We start from the raw sequence: 21,827 nt of genomic DNA on the forward strand, positions 1-21,827 counted from the left end.
GCTGCGTTTCCTGATGAGATTGTGCCACCAAAACTATATGTAAAGCCAAAACATGATCTTTGTGTGTGTTTTTTGTGCCTAAATAAACCACACATTAACCAACATTTTCCTGGATACTGAACATGTTATTGTTTGTAGCTGCTTTTTTCTGGTATTATCGACACAGTATTTTCCCCATTGTATTGATTCCTCAGTGCTGTAAAACAAAAGTAATCCTGGTGTTTTACCTCCAGTCTGATCCTTGGATCTCGACGCATGCTGAGTGCAGACTTTCCATTCTCACTTAGCCTCATAATGATGCTGAATTTGTTCTCTGTAAGCACTGGAAACAGACCCACATGTAGAGGCGTGTTGCTCGGTCATCCATGAAGGAATTCTGCTTCACCACAAACAGCCAACGCAGCCACAGAATGTCAGAGCCTACTGGTGCTGTAACCATGGAGACGCGTCTGGTTAGCTGGGCTGAATGGGGGCGGTGGAGTCCTTTTTTAAAAAGTCCTTTTGTAAGTAGTTATGTTCAGTCAGGCCCAGATGAAAGTGCAGACATTCACAAATATTGGAATAACATTTGGTTTTACTTTCTTGGCGTGAGGACTGCAGATGCCTCAGATAGTGAAACACATTCAAATGAAATGCTGAGTGCTTGTTTTGGCTTATCTGGCGCACAGAGTTAACACCAAGAGCATAAAAGAGAGGAGGAAAAATCTTATCTGACACATGGTGTTAGTGCTTTGAGACTATTTGCAAGCCTTTTTATTAAAAATTGATAACTGCAGAGTAACTCAGAGAAGCGGAAGAGACGAACCTCCGTTTTCACATATTTGTCGCTATTTTAAAAGGACAGTCTTTCATCTGTCTCTTTCTATCTGAGTGTGTGTGTGTGTGTGTGTGTGTGTGTGTGTGTGTGTGTGTGTGTGTGTGTGTGTGTGTGTTGACTCAGACAAACAGCTTGGCCCTTCCACCTGGCCGACAGCTTTTAAAGCATCAGTGGGAGACAAATACAGCAGGCCAAGGAAATGACTTGAGAGGAACTGACATGTTAAATCTCACAGTCAAACACCACCAGGTCGACTTCACACAGGCCCACTGTGTGTGTGTGTGTGTGTGTGTGTGTGTGTGTGTGTGTGTGTGTGTGTGTGTAGATTCTCAATGGATGACATTGTTCCTGGCATGTAGTCAAACACACACACTCTCACAGGCAGGGTCATATATGTACATGAGGCGGTGCAGGTCAGCACACACACACACACACACACACACACACACAACACACACACACACACACACACACACACACACACACACACACACACACACTGCATCATTTGACACAAGCAGGTCTGAAGGCTTCAGGTTACACAAATTCTACAAGTTTGGGCAAGTCAGTAGGTTTTGCAAATAGTGACACATTCCAGCGACGGCAGGAAGCACAAGACTGAAGAGACGGAGTTAAATTTAGTTTCCTGCTACTAAAAAATGTAGTGCTTTTGTTTTTTATCTGAAGGCACTTTACTGAACACACAGTTCACATAATTAGGATGAGAACAGTTGGTTTTAGGGCTGCGACAAAGTTTCATCATCGATAACCTGCTGATTATTTTCCTGATTAATCCTCATTAATCCGCCCTCTGTCTGTGTGTCATATTTTCTGTGTTCAGGGTGTTTCTGGGCGGTTACCTCTACAGAGCTCAGGTGAGGTCAGGGCTTTATAAAAAGGTAGCAAAAGGTGTCCAGAGCCTCTTTTACACTGCCTGTTCAGGGCAGGAATATCGCATCATTATTCGGCCTCACAGTGCTGTGTATATACGGTACGATCACTGAATAGGGGGACAGAGTTGTGTCGTCTGTAAGTCGCCACGGGAGATGGTAATGGCGCTGAAGTAGGACAGGATCATGGGTGTGAGGTTTTGATGGTGTGTTGTGTGTGCAGCCCACCATGGGAGATTTAAGTAGTAGCAGTTAGCGGCTAACTTAAAGACAAAGCAGCAGAAAATGTCCACAAGTTGGGAAAACAATGAGGACAGAAACAGCGGGCTCGGCGGGGACGGAGCACCTGCTGCAGACTTCACTACAAGCTGATTGGCTGTTGAAACAGGTGACGTGCTTTAAAACCAGCCGCCGGCCATTTGACCAGCTGAGTGTCAGGTGACATCATCAGCCAGCTTGAGTCGTGCTCAGACCGGCCAGTTCACACTGATGACACTTTTCTCTGCAACATTCTAAAGCGGTTTCATCTCGTTGTGAATCTTTGGTCTGAGCTGGGCTTTACATTCCACCCCTGCACCGATCACCACGTCCCAGAGCCCTCGCTGATATCCTCAGTGTGTTCTGTCCAAAACTAAAACATTATATAAACACATAAAAGCAGCAGCTCCTCCATCAGAGTCGCTGAGAGCTGCAGTGAAACTTTAGGATTCTTTTCTTTATAGATTTCTTTAAAGATTTATCAGTTATCAATAATATCGACCAGGCTAATCGTTTCACCACTCGAAGCACTGAAATAACTCTGCTGTGTGTCCATCGATCCTTTGATAATGTACTTTTGTATTTCCCAAATCAATGAAACGAACTGACGGATGAATCAGCAGAGGGACTCTGAAAAATCAGCTCCTGCGATGTTTGAACTCATAAAACAAACTTAGCTGTGGACGTATGGTCCTCCCAGCAACCATCAGGGTCTCCCTGCAGGCTGCAATAAATCCTCAAACTTCTCCACACTCGGTTAAAGTGCTACTCCACCCGCTACAGTTGATGCACCAGGAACTAAACACTCGGGGAAATGTGTCACGGGGCATGAATGCTCATCTCCAAGCCTATTTGCAGATTTGTGTAACGGATCAGGATGTCATGAGTCACCCATTCATCCAGTTATTCACCCACCCATTTATCCCCTATTCATCCACCCACCCATCCATCCACACTCTCATCCACCCATCAAGCCATTTATTCACCCCACCCATTCATCCATCAATCTATCTTTTATGAAGGGCAGTCATTCAAAGGGACGAGAGCTGTCGTCTGCCAATGCGCTCTGATGATTCACGTCCTGGAGACGCCGTGGCTCCGAGATTATGTGTGTGTGAGTGTGTGTGTGTGTGTGTGTGTGTGTGTGTGTTTGTGTATGTATGCAGGCTGCGGGGACAGAGGAGGAATTTGGCTGTGACAGGGGAAGTAGTAATGGGATGTCTTGATTGATAGGACTGGAGACTGCAGAAATACGCAGAGAGCGGGAGAAAGAGGGGAGGAGGGGGAGATAGAGAGAAACGGGGTTAACAGAAAGCGAGGGAGTGATTGCAACAGAGAAAATGAGCACAGTTAGAGGAGGAGGAGGAGGAGGAGGGGTAGGAAGCTGTGTGGAGGAAGACAGGTGAATAAAAGTCAGAGAAATGGAGCAACAGAGCAGCTTAGTGTCCCTGAATGTCCTCCGAGTGTCCGGTGTGACCTCCGTCTGCAGCTCCGCCCCTCGGAGGCAGGGTCGGGTCGTATTGTTTACATAGTTGCTGCTTCACAGAGCATCACAGTTTAATAGAGCAATGATCTTCAAGGGCAAATGGACTGTGATGCAGACGGAGCTCACACCCAGATCCCTGCTGTTAAAACTCCAGCAGCCTCACATCTCACTGGGTCCGTTTGTTTCCAGAGTTTAAAGCTGTTTATCACAAATAACAATCATCTGAAGTTTATTATTAGACAGCTGTAAAAATAACTTTATAGAACTCTTTATTTGCACCACAGGCTGCAGCCGACACTTTTAACGGAGGTGGAGTCCAAACTTAAAGCCAGAGTTTCCTCTCAGCAGCTGCTGAGACTTCAGTTTCGTCCTGGGTCAAAGAAACCAGAGATCGAAAAAAGTTATTGAATTCTAAAGCTCTCACGTCTGTATCTGTGTATGCTAATGTATGTTTCCCAGAGCAGCTTCAGTTTCTCCTGCTTCTGTTTGGACGTGTGTGTGGTAGGGCTGCAGTGACGTACCAGTGTCAAGGTATTATATTGAAGAACGAAAATGTCATTGGACGGAGAATCTACCCTTTATATGAGCTATTTTTAATACCAAAGTTGTATCATTGCCTAGAGTTGGTTGGTGTTCTCACGGCAGCATTTACAAGAGGACCAGATCAAATGCCTTGTGTGAGAAAGCTGCTCTTGATTGGTCAGAATTTCCATGTGGGAAAAATCCAGGAAGTAAAGCAAACGTTGAAGAAGAGTACACTTGCAAGATAAATGTGACACTTTCTAATGTCACAATGGAGGGACAACTACGCAGGTTGATTTTAGCGCTGCTCATCGTGGACTATATTGCTGTCATTGTTCATTTTAGTCAAACCATACAGTTTGAAAACGAGGCGCGGCTCCAACTAGAAAACAATGTTTTGATGCATTGGATGTGCTGAATGTGCATATTAAGGCAGTACAGGAGGAGGTGCACATTAATAATCCTCCAGGACTGTAACATGCTCATGTTTAACCCAAACAATGTGTCATGTGACTGCAGTTGCTTCACATCCAGGTCGGAACACCTTCTCACCACAAACCAACCGCACCAGAGCTCCTTTGATTGAACTGAACCAAACAGGGCAGGTGTGAACGCAGCCTTAAGCTCGAAACGTCACCCTGCATTAAAAAGCTTCTTAACGGGAGCTGCTTGGTGTTTGGACTTGTTTGTTTGCTCCTTTGTGAGATGTGTCTTTGGTCCAGTACACACTTCGGTTTAAACACATCTTGCTACATGTTGTCGGGGATGAACGTGCCCCTGCTGTTAGATCAGGAGGACGAAGGAGAGATGAATAAATTAGACCTCCGTCAGTGTTTTGGAAATGAAAACAAAGGTTTTGCCTGCTGGTATCCAAACACACATCTCCACCTGTCTCTCTGTTAGCTGCTACGACCCACAAACGGTGAGATGTGGTTTTATCGGTCGTTGTGGCTGCTCGTCGCCCAAAGTCTCATTTGATTGGATGAACTTTTGTTAACACCCCTGAGTGCAGGATGAGTCATCAAACTGTTTCACAGGACTAGATAAGACATGAATTTAGATGTAAAAATACTTTGATGCTAATTTCTTGACAGTATTGTATTTGTCATATAACGAGATAAATGATCCATTAACACAGAGACGCAGGATTAAACCTGGAGCATGTATTTTTCATTTCAGCAGGTCTCACAGAGTCAGGAGTGTCCTGACTGGGCGCTGACTGGCTGCAGTCATGACTTACAGTATGATGGTTATAGGACTGAAGATATGTTTTGTTTCCAGCTCGGCTCTCTGTAAGAAAAGGTTACAGCAATGTGAAGAAAATGTGATTTTGTGTGTGTGTGTGGCCTGAGGGAACCACTGAGGTCTGTCGTGGGCGGTGTGTGTTCACCAAAACTCAAGAAACAGTTCTCGCACAAATAAAACCCTGATTTACCCCAAATGTCTTTATATGTGGTGAGTTCTCACTCTGAGGATATGAACATTTAGAGGAAGACTCGTGCACCATGAAATCTTTATGTAGAACCAGTCAAAAGACAGTATGCTCTAAGTGACGTTACAGCAGCAGAGCGTGCAGAAACATGGTCAATAAAACATCAATACAACCACCAAAATACCAGAAGTGACTACAGAGAAACATTTTCATAACCTCCAAAATGAGTTATGCTTTTGCATCACAGAAAAATGAAAGCAAAAAAAAAAAATCCCCAGCTTTGCTCGAGCAGCCGAAGGCGCTCTGCCGTCATCTGCTGTGTGTTTAAGTCCTGAGACATCAGGTGGATTTGCTGCAGAGCCACGGCTTCTCTTGAAGTTCACCTCAAACCAGGTGTTTATCCTCGGCAGAGCTCGGCCTGTAATCGGCCCCGCTCCGCTGGAATGATGTGAATTCTGTTTGAACATTCAGGACGAGGCTCAAACCCTCGCCGCCTCATCGTGAAGTGAAAACACACCTTTTTGTTTGTTAGCTTCTGGTCTTTGTTTGTCCCTTTCTTTGTTGCTACCTGACCACATATAATTTTATTTACAACCACGCAGGCGTTCATAAAGAATTTTCAATAGGAGCAGCAGATCAGACTGATGTTTTCATCCACAGCCTCTGTGAGCAGAATCAAATTATTAAATGTAAATCCTGAGGAATATTCTTAATTTAAAGGAAAGACAAAGAGGAGCGGGCCGCTCTGTTGTTCTGCGTCTGTTTGTTGACAGAGGAGAGAGGGCGGTAAACTCTTCTTTGAAGTATGCTAATTCATCCGTGGCATCCTCTCTCCGCTTCGTTGTTATTCTGAGACGTTAGCAGACTCACTAGCATGGCCAATACATTCATTGTTTGCTCGGTGCTATCAGAAGGTACAGGACTGCTCTTTAAAAGACTGTCACCCACTTACCCAGGAGAGAGAAGGAGAAGGGGGGGGGCAGAGAGAAAGTCATTAGGGCAGGGAGAGTCGAGGAGACGGAGGGAGCCAGCTATCGCTCTGTGCAGCAGTGTGTTTGAAACTGCGTGGCTGCCGCCTACAGTCCCTCAAGACACGAGACACACTGTGTGTTTGTGTGTGTTGAACGTACATACGTGTGCGTGTGCGCTCTGTGGGAGTATCTGCTGGTGTGTGTGTCGAGCTCGCTGGTTTACATGATACTATTTACCGTCGCTGAGGCCTGCAGGAAGTCTCCTGATGCTTTGAATCCCTCGGCTTCTCTCTGTCTCTTTGCTGCTGCTGCTGCTGCAGATTAACTCAAACACCAACACCTCCTCTTTCTCTCGGCCTGTCTCTGACTGTCTCTCCTCTGCTTCTGACTCCTGTTCTCTGCCTGTGCATTTAGGAAGAACAGTCTCACCCTGTCTTTATGTATCACCCACTTATGTAGCTCCTCTTTTAGCCTCTCCTGTTAGCTTGGCGTCAGTGATGGGAGTGTCCGTCAGCTGGTTAATATCAAATGACCACCCAGATGTTGTGATACTTCTCATTAAGTGCCGTCATGTGACGGTGACGCTGGTGTTTCTCTTCTGTATCTTCCTGTCACTTTGGCTCATCAGCACACTGGTACCAGTGTATCTGCACTGAGCTAATATCGACCTAGCTGTAATGCTAACATGCTAAACTGAGATGTCTTTCCTAAATCTCTCGTCCACCTCCTTTCCTCCTCATCCTCCCTAAATCCGACTGTCCAGTGAATAAAGATCCTTCAGCTGCGTCCACGTCCACAGTTGAGACTCTGCATTCCTCCATCTCTCACACTCTTCCTCCCTCCGTCTCTACGTGGGGCCTGTTCCTCTGATGAGCATCTAAAACACCAGATATTCAGGCTCAAGCTTTAACCTTTCGGTCTCTGACACGCTCTCCTTCCACCTCCCTCACACTCCGTCTGTTTCACTTTCATGTTATCAGTTTCTCCTGTTTGTGTCTGCAGTTTTTTTTTTTAGATAACACAAGTGCAGTGTTTCCTTGACTCAACCTTCTGCTGCACAACACAAACAAATCAAATCACCTTGTACGTCTGCAAAGAAAATCACATTTTAATTCACTGATTAGCATCAAAGAGGCCGGTTTGTACTTTACTAGAATAAACACACGCAGGCTGAAATGTGAACTAAACACTAGAGTTGAGACGTGAGCTCTGAGAGATGAGCAGCATTCGTTACCCTGAAGAAGCTCTCTCTGCTCCCTCGCTGCAGGACTTTCTGTTGCAGCGTCATTTTCTCCTTTTAGAATAATAACAGACATTTTCTTTGTCCTGTCAGAGACGAACGAGCCGTAATGTTACAATCAGCGGTTATTTGTCCCTCCTCTGACCCTCGTAACCGCCGTTAACCACATGCAATCGTTTCCATATGATGGCTGATGGTGCGTCTCTATCAGGAGCACAGAAATAATCCAGACGCTCTGACAGCACTGACCCCGCTCTTCTCTCTTGTGTTTTCATTTGAAACAGTTTAGGGAGGTCTCCGGTTTGATTCCTCATGGCATTTACCTAAATCCCTTTACAGCGGAGCGTTAAGTAACATTCAGCGTGGAGGTGGAAAAATAAAATGTAGTGATAATAAATATCTGCTCAGCGAGGCTGCTGAACGTCGCTCGCTGTCTCGCTCTGTTTGACTGGGATAAATTTAGCAGACGGTCGGGGGGGGGCATCTTTAGCCTGGCGAAAAATCCAAGCTATGGTTCCTCTAAACCCCTGCCAGCGAGTTGGAGGTCACATTGCTCAGTCCGTAAGGCTATCAGCCGTGGCCCGCTATTATCATAGAGATAAAGAATGGAGCCTCGGAGCTGAGACATCTGCAATGACCGTGGAGGGACTTAGAGGTGGAGGGAGGGGGGGGGGGAGGGGGCAGAGGTAGATCCAGGATGCTGGCTGCAGTGAATTATGAGCTTTCTGGGTAAAAAAAAAAAAAAAAAAAAAAAGGACTAACTGGCTGACTGGCACAGAATGTGAAAGACTTTGCTGCCTGGCTGGTCGAATCAGTGACAGTACAACTGGATTCATGAATGACTCAGTGACACTAAACGTGTGAGCGCCTGACAGACGGACTGAGGGGATAACTCACTTACAGGCAGATGGACAGACTGACTGTGGCTTCCTGTGCGGATGATGCGGCGCCCTCGCTGACTGAATCAATGAATGAATGATGCTGATTGATCACTGATCTGCTGCTGTTTGGTCGTTAGATGCTGATGGACAAACTGACAAGTAGATTTCTGGTTGATGTGGTGCACCGACGCCTTTGTGGCGCTCAGGTCAACCCACCGAGTCAGATCATCCTCACTGCGACCTCGTCACATATCGACATTTGGTCTGCATACAGTCTCTTTCAAAATAAAAACACTATGTCGGTACAACACCACAATTCTTTTTCCTTCAACAACAAACGCACGTGGTTACGTTTAGAAGAAAAGAGCCACCACCAAGTACCAATATTTGACGACTTCAGAGTGACTGAGTCAGCGTGGCACGATATGAAACTTTCACATCATGATTAGCCGGGGCTAGCTCAGAGACTAGCGGAGGCTAACTGGCTGTGCTTCCCTCCGGTCATGCTGCGGCTAACGCTCCGCTAGCTGCTCCCAGCTAGCTCCGGTTTGTTATTCAGGTTAAAGTGTGAAGAAGCAGCGGGTCTGTGGGGCAGCTGAGTGAAGTGGAGCCTGAGGAGGAAGCACCGGTTAGCCCCGGTTTCACTACAGGCAGATTCACTCGCTACAGGGGCGAGGAAATAAAACCTGAACAGCCAATCAGAGTGATCTCTCTCACGGACAAGCTCCGCCGCCGATTCAACATGCTCAATCGGCTGAAAAGCCGCCAACGCCAAAGTGCCGACGGTGCGGGACACACCGCAAAAACTAGGCCGACAGACGCTCACTGACGGCCCAACTTTGGTCGACAGCCGACCGTCGGCTGGACATCTTGGATTCATCTGTGTGATCGGTTTTTATTTGAATTCATTTAAAATGATATAAAGCTGCTTTATTTTGCAGAAGCAGGTGTAGTTCAGCTCACAGGCAGATTGAAGGCACATATGAGTCGTCCAATCAGAGACTGTAAAACATAATGGACGTAGCCACCATGACATCATGTTGTAGTTTAGTGTCCCTGTCTTTGCTTTATATTTTGATCACAGTCTGTTTTATTAAACTGGTTGTAACATCTCAAATGTGTCTCTGACTTGCAGCTGAAAACATGGAGCTCATTTCGTACAGAATACCGAGATATATATCGTGTGTCGCCATTCAGCCTGAAAACAGAGAGATATGACTTGTTGTCCGCATCGCTGCGCCCTGTGTCGGGCTCATGCACTGACTCTGCTAAAAGCCTGAAAATAAGCAGAGAGAAAGCCTCAGGTTCAGACTGATGTGTGCAGGCTGTTTTTCTGTCAGGTGTGTGTGTGTGTGTGTGTGTGTGTGTCCGCTGGCTGACTGTTCCTCTAACCGGCTTATTATCCCTTCTTGTCGACTGGTCGGTTTGCTGCCTGGTTGTGTATTTATAACTCGGTGGTGTAAGCCAGATAGGACGGACACAGAGATGAGAATTGATGACCTGCATCACCAGGGGATGGAAGGAGATGGCTATCGCTGCAAACTCATCACACAACCGCACAAACACACACACACAGATACACAACACACAGCACACAGAGACACGACGCCACAAAGACACGTAAAGTGCAGAGACATACACTGAACAAGGTTTTACATTAGGAAACACACACACACACACACACACACAGAGCCGTAGCTGTTGGTTGTCGCAGTATCCAGGTCACTGCAGTATGTGCAGACATGAACTATATTATCAGAAGTGTACCTGCACATGGCTGACCCAGTTTCCTCCTGTTTATCTTGGAGAAGGAGACAAGAGACGTGTTTGCATCATGGAGCTAAATGGAGCTCCTCAGGGCAGCGATCAGACTCGTGGGACAGATTTCAGCTGCAGGTTTTGTGACCTCAGAATAAATCTGCCGCTCAGTCTGTAACCAGGAAGAAGAAGCAGAGGTGTTTTTACAGCTTCTCACATCTGTGATGGCGACAGCTCAGCGTGTCACATCTGCACTTTTTTGACTTTTGAGCCGTATGAGTGACGGTTGTGTCGCAGCCTCCATCTGTTTGCCAAAGGCGCGAGTGAAAACTAATGTTCCCATTTAAAGATCTGTCTCGTCCTCCATCATCACCCAAAGGTCTCAGCTGATGAAGTGGAAGTTAGAAATCTAAACTTACATCAGTGCGTGCATGAATCTGTCAAACACAAAGCAGGATTTAACCCTCTAAGGTCTGTCGATCCTGGCTGACACTCCTGTCTTTAAGAGGCTGCTGCGAGCTGAGTGATGATGATGATGGTATCCTATGAAGGCAGAAGAACAGAGGAGTCCAGTGGCACCAACTGTGTCATGCTCTCAGATCGAGGGCTGAATAATGCTCCAAAGTTCGGCTGAGAAATGGGTCACAGAGGTTAAAATGTGACATGTTGGGAGGAGACGGGATACTTTAACACCACAAGTCAAACAGTTTAAAACGAGACGCCTGCCCCCGTTTATAAATACAAAATCATTCACAGTGTAAAAATGGAGTGTATCATCTCACAGACGCCGCCGTGTGTTTGAAGACAGAGTCGATTGTGTTTTTAAAATGATGAGTAAAAGTCAGACAATTTGCCCAAAACGCCGCGGCGAGAGTTTAACTTCTCGGTAACTTCCTGTAACCTCTGACTGTATTTAAGTCAAAGTCTAAAAATAGTCTGCGTGAGGTTATTTACCCCGATCAGAGCTGTCAGAGGGAAGGAAAGCAGGGCGCCTTCAGAGGGAATTGGATGGCACCTGGGAGGGAAAGTTCACGGATTGAAGCGCACCCTCGGATTAAAGGCCACAGATTAGCAAGTCTGCAGTAATGTTTTAAGGGTGTGTGTGTGTGTGTGTGTGTGTGTGTGTGTGTGGAGCATATAGAAGGTCTTGTGTTGCCCGGCTGTCATTTTCTGTCACAGTAGCAACTGCCCCCAGCTGTCTGTCACCACACACACACACACACACACACACACACACACACACACACACACACACACACACACACACATGCACGTGACCAGCTGCCCCCAGCTGTCACTGTATCTCAAGTCTTGGCTGGTGGTCCCAAAGGTCACACACACACAGACACACACTGTGACAGCACACACACACCTTCAGCTGTGAATCTGTGCTGTTTTGTGTCTCATCAGAAAAACGGACGCAGGAAACGGTCGTTTTTATGATTCTGTTGAAACAATGGAAAAAAAGAAGCGTATCAACAGAAGCGTCATGACCTCATGTTACGTCACGTTTCCTTCCGTGTGCAGACCATAATTCTCCTGATATTTCCCTGTAATGACCACGTGAGATTGTTGTTTGCATAAACCTTCATATATTAATCAAAACCGTAAAAGCTAAAAGCTGAGGTTTCTGTCCTCCCATCATCACGTTATTAACTTATGTTACGTTTCCTTTCGTGCAGTTCAAACTTTGTATTTCGCCATAAGAACGCCGAGATTTCCCCGACATGGCCGTGGAATATTGTTGTTTGCATTATGTGTGTATAAACTATGATAACTAGAACATTCATTCTTTCCGGAGGAGAAAGCTCAGGTTGATATCCGTGTCATCGTGTTGTACACTCGTATCATCACACGATGTTACGCGTGGTGCAAAAACATGCCGCGGCACTGGAGGAATAAATAACGACTCAATCAATACCAACACGTTCTCTTCCCAAGTCGTCACATAGCACCGCTTTGTCAGTGAACTTTCACCTCTAGATATCCTCCTGTGTCTGCTGTTGATGTTCCTGGAAGCCGCTACCAACACCAGCACATGGTGAGGTTTAGAAAAAGACATCATGGTTTGGCTCCACATTCACACGGGAAGCAACCATGGGTGAAAGTCCAGGGTTTGTTGGATCCACCCTGTCAGGGCTTTCCAGCTTGTCATGTTGTTATCGGTAGCATTTCAAACTGATGCCGCCTGTCCGCGTGTCATACTGCCGCCACATACTGGCTGATCAGAGGCATATTACAACACTCCGAAAGGTTCTGTCCAGCTGTGTTACAGAACAACACGGTGTATCACAGTGAAAGGTGGCTTTTGTTGTCGGTATCTGACGCCGAACTCGCTGACATCATGGCGGTATTTGACAGCGTCAGAATGAGACCCGGCTGTCACAGCACCTTTACACTCTGCTCATAGCAATGAGCATATCTCTAAACTACATAATGAACATAGTTGAGAAATATTTTGTTTATGCTTCTACGTTTAAAAATCTTTTGGATCAAAATGTTTTGTGATTTTATTTTGCAAAAACATGTCTGATTTTTATTGACACACTTTCAACACTTTATTATTACGGTTTATTGACTTACAGAACCTTTTATCTTATGTTGCACAGATTTTAGTGATATGGTGAGAAGATACTCCAGGAAATGACATCACAGTATGCAAACATACCAGCGGACAGTTTCTGTTCAGAGCACAAAAGGTTAAACACACACACAGAGACAGCAGCAGAGAAAACTCACCTTCAGCAGTCTAATTGGAGTGAAATGTAATTACTGGTGCTACCTACACATTCTTTAACAATAATTGTGTTTCCTCCTCCTCCTCGTGTTTCTGCCGGTTGTTTCCTCCTCTCTGTGTGATTGTTCGGTCTTTCATGTTTCATTTTTGCAGCCGTGGCAGTGTTATAATTAGCCTTCTGAGATGCGCAAAGCATCGCGGCACTTTCCCCTCATGAGCTGTTAGCCTTCACACACACACACACACACACACACACACACACACACACACACACACACGGCCTCTCTCTGAAAAGCCTATGAGCCTTATAAGCGAGCGGGCGAAAGCGCTGATGCTTCGATGCTCCAAAACACAACTCTAATCAAAGTGGACGTGTGTTTGGCTGCGTTCGCAAAAGAACCGCAATTCCCATGATTCCGCCTCGCTGGGTTCATTTTGAATTTTTTGCTTCGCCTCAAATTAAACCCTCATTTCGAGGAACTTAAAGCACGCTGAGCCCTGTGGGGGGCAAAAAGGCTTTGTAAAGGCATTACACAGGCAGCAGGAACACACACGCCTCCATGTTACAGGAAACTAAAACCAATATGAACAATATTTCCAAACAGCAGGATGTTGTTGTGTTTCTTTCATCTCGCTGAAGTTCACATCGTAGTTTGATTTCTTTTCTAATATCACGCTTGAAACAACAAAGAAGAGGATATTTTTAATGCTCAGGTGCCACGCTGACTGCATGATTCCTTCTCTGGTAAAACAATCTTGTTTTCGATGAAAGGATTATTTGGGAGATAAGGATCTTGTTTTCGGAGATAATAAGTGGCGTCCCAGTCGCCGCGGGTCGTCTGTGTAACTCTAGAACACAAAGCTTCCCGGTGTGTTTTCGGAGCGTTGGGAGGTCCGGAAGAGCCGCCACACCTACCGTATGTCAGGTCACAGTTTCCCTGATGTGTCTTTGTACATCTGGAGTTCAGAAAACATCCACGCCTCAGTGATCCTGTCACTTTTCCTCTGGTGAACCCCAGGAACCAGTGGGTGCTGAATCAAATGTAAATCCCATGATCGGCACATTAACATCATGTGTCTAAGATCATCCAGACTGATCGCACATCTGCACGTCTCAGTGTGTGTGCATGTGTGTGTGTGTGTGTGTGTGTTTTGGCTCCTCTGGGTGTTCTCAGGACTCTGTGTGTTTTATGAGGCAGGTTCACATCTGCCTCCGACTGTCAGTCACACGCAGGTCTGAGCGGCTCCTCCGTCACAGCTGGGCGAAGGAGGAGCGTCCGGAACCTTCCAGCAGGAGGTGTTTGCTCTGTCAGCTGGATGTGAAGCTGTTGTTCTCCTCGCTCCTCAGAATTCTGCTTTTATCACACGATTGTTTTTCATCTCTGTTACGTCAGTGTTTGTTGTTCTGCTGAAGGAGCTCTGACTCCTGCTGCTCTGTGGTCTCCTCTGTGGTCTCCTCTGTGGTCTCCTCTGTGGTCTCCTCTGTGGTCTCCTCCGTGGTCTTACCTGGGTCACCAAGACTGTTTGCCTCTGCTCTTTCCTTCCTTCCTTTCCTTTCCGGTCCTCTCCTCTCATTACCTCTCCTTCTTTCTTCACTACATATTTCCTCTCCTTGTCTCCTCTTTCCTCTCAGTTCTTCTGTCCTCACTACTTGTTACCCTGTTTTCTCTCCTCTCCTCTCCTCTCCTCTCCTCTTCTGTGTGAACATGGTTCATGACTCACTGGGTCGTTGGAGTGTTTTGGGGCTGAGCTGGTTCAGCGTTGGCGTGACACACAGACCCTCTCCTCTCCACCGTATGTTCGCACATATGGCCGCCCGCCTGCCTCAGTCGCAGCTCACAGTGAAGCAGACTCACTCTGGACGGTGGCGTGTCGTTGTGACTGTATCTCTGGGAGTGTGTCGTGTTTCACTGGAGCTGGATCGTCTCGTTCAGACTGCAGCCAAGATGATTACTGATGTCACTGTGAATCTGAATCTGCTGAAATGTTTTAAAGTGTGTTTGAGACGCAGAGTGGACGGACTGATGCTGCTGTGTTGAGATTCATCCATAAGCAGCCAATAATGAGTCCTAAATGATCACATGTCCTCTCTCTGTCTGTCTCCCACACAAACACGACAAAGGAACAATGCAGATTCTTCCATCCTCACACCGAAGCATAATCTCACCCTCCTCTGGATGAGCGCGCCGGCTAAACGCCTGAAATCTCTGCGCTAAATATCTAAATCTTATTGTAAAGGCAAAGCGTTTTGTAATCTGGCTGCAACGCACACACAACCTGCAGTGTCTCGAACTTGTCCGCCGCTCAGAGACGCCGCTTCTCTGCCAGGACGCTGAATAATATTTGCAAGCGTGCAGATTAGGAGGAGGACTCACTGTGTTTATCTGCGTCTGAAAGTGTGTGTCTGATAGTGGTAACATTTGCATCGTGCACGGCGTCAGTGTCACCTGTCAGTCTGGGAACTTCCTCAGGAATGTGAGCATTTTAGACCCCTCCCCTCCCCCACCGCTCCTTCTGTTTCTCAGGCCGCTCTCGTCCTGTTGGCGCCAATAATAGAGGCATCAGCTGCGACTTTGGGGGATTGAAAGGTGACAGCGGGAGGTGGAGTGAAAGCGAGATCGAGTGAGGAGTAAACTTTAAAGTGCCAAGGTCTCGTCCTTGACAAGATGCGTCTGATTGGCTCCCACGTGGGAATTCCTCCTCCTGTAATTGGCCACTGAGTGGCGTTTCTGTGTCCTCACTGGTGACTGAGGTGAATTCCAGGGAAGGAGTTTCCTCAGAGTTTTCTGCAGGCACTTTTACTCTTCCTGTTCAGACTGATTTTAGTTCCAGGATGTCGTCCAGGGCGCAGGTACTCCTCGCACCTCGCCATGTGCTGCGTTTGGATTTAAGCAGCTGTCTGGGGTGTTGGACTTCTTGCTGCTCTGTTGAGTTAATGCAAAATCCTCACAGCCTACTCATCTTATTAAGTCAGAAACTCTGCGTGTGTGTGTGTATTTGATACCTGAATTCCCAACCGCCGTGGGTACAGCTTTTTTTTTCTCCCAAGGGAAGGAATCAAAGCCTTTCGAGAAATTTTACCTTTGGTGCTTTCAAAGCTCCCTCCTCCTGTCCCCGTCCTCTGTTCCATCACCTCCTTTTCATCATACCCCAGTGACAGCATTAAAGTCTCTCTCAAGTCTCAGGATGCCACCCAGGATGTCGCCTTTATCCCCACCCAAACAAAAAAAAAGGGGAGAAAGGAGCACAGGCTGTCACCACTTTGTGGGGAAGGGTGAAATGTGTTATGGGAGCGTAGTCTCCTGTAAGTGAAGGATCACAGGTTCTGGGGGTAATTGGGGATTTTGTCGGTACACAATATTCTTATATCTCATCTGGTCTAACAGATAAATATTGAAACATGCTTTTTGCAAGTTCTCAAAACCCAGATGAGCCGGCCAAGACTCTGAAACCCAAAAATATTCAATTCACAACGATCTGAAACAGAAGAAAGCAGCAGATCCAACAGAACTGTTGTTGACTGTTGATTCTCAGGTGATTAATGAGCTCATGGTTTCAGCACTGCAGCAGATTCACAAAGCTGCTTCACGCTGAATCATTAAAGTTCAGCAAAACAATTGACAGAATAAATGTCGGGATTGTATGTTTCTGCAAACCAAAGATATGTTAACATTTGTACATTATCATGCAGCTGATACATCGTGGTTACGTTCAGGAAAAGAACATGCTTTGGTTTGAAATATCACCTTTTTGTGGCAAAATCATGGCTGGAAAAGCACCAATGTCTTCGTCTTCAACTGCCTATTCTAGGTTGGAATTTCACGCTGTTATGCCGACTCACTGCTCTGTATAAAAGGTACAATCTGGAAAGGGGGGGCAGAGTTGTCTTGCCTTTAAGGTGGCATGGAAAGTTGTTACAGCGGCAAAATGACGTCTGTGTAAATGGGACAGCCAGCAGGACAGGACTAGTGTGAAGTTTTGATGACATGTTATGCGTGCAACCCACCACGGGAGATTTAAAAAGCAGCTGATAGCAGTTAGCAGCTAACTCAAAGAAGAAGAGCAGTGTCCACAAATTGGGAAAACATTGAGGACAGGATCAAACGCTATATAACAGAGATGGTAAATAGTTGTTATTGACATGTCACTGTTATTGTTTATTAGGCGCTGCTAACGTGTCTGTTATTTGTCACACTAGAGGCCGACGCTGTTGTGTTACATGTCACACTTCTTTGCTTCTGTGATGCCGGCATGTTGTCTAAAATCTCACACTGGAGCGACATGATAGCATTGTTGTTTGGTTCTGTGTAAAAATGCAAAGGTGGTGTAAAGAAGGGACTTCATAGCAACTCTATAGCGCCATCTCTGTGCACTTTTAGTGCCACTATCCTCGGCGGAAAAACAGCAACAGGTCACTAAAAAACACTCAAGTTAGGTGGCTAAAAAGCCGCCAGAAACTCAGCAATGACTCCAAAAATAACAGGTTTTGTTGGTTGTTGTTCTTGAACAGTGGTCTGCAGCTTGGCAGGCTTCTCGCCTTGTTGTCACGCCACCCGCCATCCCCTCCACCTCCTGATGACAGTCAGCTGACACACTACATCACTTCAGAAACGCTGATATGATTCGTATGAAATGTGCAATTGTAACGTGTTCATGGCTTATAGAAACATACGATGTCGACATCTGTGTGTTCAGAGACACATCAGATATTTGTTTACAAATGCAGCACAGACTGTGACTCTACATTAAAGAGAGTGTGGTATCACACTGTTATTATCACAGTGTAAGCTCTAACTGTCGCAGTGTATCGAGGCATGAAACTATCTTTGGACCCGCGGCAGGGCGCGACATCCACCCTGTTATTAACACAAAATAGGAAGTGCATCTGCTCTTTGCTAACTATAGCTTTCACAGAGCGCGTTTCACATTGTGTTCTGTAACTGATAACAAATCATCGGATCTCAAATCTCCTTTTAGCTCAGTGTCTTATCCCTGAAATCCCACAGCCGCCCCCTCTCCTCTGCCCTCTCCCCCACTTCTCTGTCCAAGTCCATTCAATACCCTGCAGAGGAAGAGAGGAGGTGAAGGCACGCAAGTGTCTCATTAACTGTTTATTTATAAGACGTGCTGGCTACCTGATAGTGGAGATGAGCTGCAGGGGCGTTGGTGTCGTGTCTGGATATTTATTTTTGTCACTGGGCAGCAGCTCGTGTACAGTCTCAAAGAGACGGCATAAAGTTAAAGTCATCAGTGAGTCCAGCCGAGGAGAACGCACGTCTGTACTGGATTACTGTTTGTAATCAGATTATACTTCCTGTTGTGTTTTGAACCAAGTCCAAAGACGGTTGCAAGAAACTCACAAGACTGATGTGTGGTTTGTTTTAATGTTCTCTTAATTGTGTAGCAGAGTGTCAGCAAAACACACAGCTATGTTGTGTAATGCACAAATTGAATCTGCCTGGGTTGTTTGCTTTCAGTTAAAGAAAGATTGTTTTAATTGAGTTATTTTTAAAGGCCAGAAAGAATTGAAATTAGACATGAATGTAAGAAGTGTCAGAGACAGTGAGCCGAGTTTGTGTTGCAGAAACCAGTCTTTCTTCTTTGATTTTCTGTAAATCATCTGGTTATCCCAAGATGGCAGCCACTGATGTGAAACCTTATTGTCTGAAGCCGACATGTAACAGTCTGTTATTCACTCTTGAACGTTCGCCTCCGTCTTTTTACCTTTTAAAAGTGTTTTGATGTGACGTCTCACTTTGAAATGCTCCGTGTTCTTAACTAGTCTGCTGCCATTACACTTCCATTACTCTGGGGTTGTTTTGCACAGCGTTGCCTCATTTCTCGTAGCGCCGCAGCTGCTGTGGTTTTTAGAAAAAATAAATTAACCTCCAGGATCTTTTTTTATTTCTCTCTCTCTCTTAGTTTTTTCAGGAAAATCATCAGCTTACTAAAAAACACAGTGAAAAACAAGACAAGGCCTCAGCGCTGCATTGACTTTTGGATTTGTAAAACCATCCAGCAGGAGAGTTGAGGAGTGGCTTCATTTTGTATTCAGCTACTTTCAAGCTCTCCAGTGAGCCGTCACTGTTTCCTGTTCCCACTGTATTCAGTCAGAAAGCGACTCTATTAGTCCGACACGTACACCCAGTTAATTATCCCTGGTTCTGTGAAGCAAATACAACATGAAGCCAATTAGAAAAGGTTTGTCTCTGAACACGCTGCTCAGCTTACCTGCTCCTCTGCTTCAGTTTGAGTCGGGACGAATTCAGTGTGACGTTCACTGTTCGACCAACAGCAGTAAATCAGAGGAGCGTGCTCACTGCAGCTCATAAGAGAGAAGTCACATTGGCAAAAAATATTTTCTAAATAAGTGTTTTTCTTTAAGGGACTGTTCTCACTGTATCTTGCAATACATGGGGGAAAATAAATAAATGAAAATTAAGTTTTAAAGGCTCGTTTTCTTTAAAAACCTGTGGTAACTGTTAATAAAATAAATAAAAATAATGTCCCTGCACTCGTTTTGACTTTTTCTTTTGTCACCGTATTACACAATAAAAGGGGAAAAGTAAATAAATCAATAGAAATTAAGTCTGGAAGGCTTCTTTATTTTAAAAATCTGCAGTAATTCATGATAAAATGAATCATGTCCTGCACTTGTCTTCACTCGTTCTGTTATCACTGTAGTCCCTGCCCAGTGCTTAAAACATTTATTTGACATGCCTCCCCCTTTTTGCACCTCCTCCCCTCATAAGTAATGAACAGTCCCTTAGTTCATCTCACCACCCGAAATGAATGCAAAGCTTAGATTTGAGTGGCTTTTAATTTCCCTGCCGATCTTTCCGCCCACACGGCCTGAACATGATCAACATGTGGGAAAGCCTTCCGGACCGTCGTCCCTCAGAGCCCATAAATCTCTGCAGTTACTGGCTCAGTAATTGCAGAGCAGCCAGAGGCTCTGAAAGACCCCGGCCAATCGGAGGAGAGTCACACAGACATCGTTAAGTGCTTGTTCAGAACAAAGGTGTCACCATGGCACCCGGTGAACTAGTTTCAGCCGACATACCCACAAAAACACACACTCACACATTCCCCCCCCCACGGGCCCCAGCTTCCTTAGGTTAACTCTTTTAGCCGTGGGCGATGTTCATGGATCGCAGCAGAGCTGGACACACAAAAACAAAACTCTTTGCTGTAACTTGTCAGGCATGTGTAACAGCATCTCTTAGTGGTAGAGCTTTGATGTTTTGGACCAATCAGGAGGCACTCGGCAGGACGGGTGTGTTTGTCTGACATTGTGTCTTTTTTCCTTTCTCTCTGTTTGTCACTCTCATGTTCATCTGAAATGTTTTATTCAGCTGCACAGACACAGAAAAGTGACATAACATAAGGAGCAGGATAGTCCCTGTAGGGCGTCAGAAGGGGGGCAGTGGACTGATCCAACAAACCCTGGACTTTCACCCGGGAGCTCGCTGTTAGTTTTCTATATCATTGTAGCGTCAAACTATGATAGCAGACGCAGGAGGATACCTAGCATGTAGCGTGTAGCATGTAAGCGTCAAAGTCTGCTGACAAAGCAGTGATATGTGACGACAGGGATGAGAACATGTTGGAAATTCCCTCCTTGAACAGGTGGTGTAAACGGGCCTCATCTCTGCCTCCTCCCTCGTCAGTCTGTGTGTGTCAGAGTGATCAGTGGGTGGAGTGTGTTGGGGGGCGGTGTTGTAGGTGTCGAGGTAATGACAGCTCTCCGTCCCGCTCTGAGTAGAAGCTCTCTCGTCCCTCTCGGCCTCTCTTTACCTCTCCGTCTGTGTGTGTCCCTCATTCTCTGTGTTGACAGCGCTTCTTTATCCCGCAGCACAGACAGCTCAGCGGGCTCTCTCATAGCGACACTCCCCCGCCATCATCAGCCCTTTTGTCACGCGATGAATAGACAGGCGGTGTTTTTGATAGGTGACTGAGTGGAGGAGAGGAGAAAAAAAAGAAGAAGCCTTGAAGGTTTTAGAGATTTGAGAGAGAAGGTGTGATGTGCCTTAAGCCTGTGGAGGAAGGAGAGGACAGGAAGAAACTGTTTTTGGAAAGAGAAAGCTGAGCGAGGTAGACGAGACAAAAGACATCCTGAGAGACGGAGAGAAGCAATGAAAATCATGAAACAGAAAGAGAAACAGATGACAGGCTGAACAACAGTGAAGCAGCAATAAGGGGAAAGGGGAAACAGGAGGGATGTTGCCCCCGGCAAAGCAGTTGAAGGTAGCCGACATGAAAGGGACGGAGTTTATCCCTGGCAGCCATCTTGGACTACTTTCGAGAGGTAAAACTTTCCAAATAGTGCGCAGAAATAATTCCAGGGTGGCATCAATGAAAAACAAAGTTCAAAGTGTGAAAATCTTCCACAAAGCTGGAAAGGTAAGAAATTGTGAAGTTTCAGAGCGAAGAAAGAAACTGTTCTGCTCTGCTTCCTGACTCTCTCTGGATAAAAGCTGGCGCAGCGGGGAGACGACACAGCGGCACTCGTGATTAAAAACAAAGTTTTGTCCAAAGGTGATACATGGCAAGGGCGAGGCAGCGGCAACAAAGAGTCTTTTTAGTTGGTCAAAAGCTACCTGGGAGGCCTTGTGTTGTTGTTGCCAGGGAGTTCCTGCGGTGATTTCACTTTCTCCAGCGGGCATCTGCGACGGGGCAAAATGGAGTCACAGCGGGGACTCTCTCCCTCTTTTTCTTTCTCCTTCGCTTTCATTCTTTTCTTTCTGCTTTCTGTCCATCTCTTTAACGAAAACCCTCGGGGGAAATCACTTGTACCGTGACACACACACACACACACACACACACACTTGCACA

The 21,827-nt window shown here is 46.0% G+C and overlaps 1 protein-coding gene across 2 annotated transcripts in view; it reads left to right on the forward strand.

Moving 5' to 3' along the window:
• dag1 (dystroglycan 1) overlaps window positions 1-21,827 on the forward strand; it is a 67,748-nt gene that overhangs the window by 14,428 nt on the left and 31,493 nt on the right. The window lies entirely within an intron of this gene.

Source organism: Epinephelus moara, chromosome 24, assembly GCF_006386435.1.
Source record: "Epinephelus moara isolate mb chromosome 24, YSFRI_EMoa_1.0, whole genome shotgun sequence".
In the NCBI taxonomy this organism is placed as follows: Eukaryota; Metazoa; Chordata; class Actinopteri; order Perciformes; family Serranidae; genus Epinephelus; species Epinephelus moara.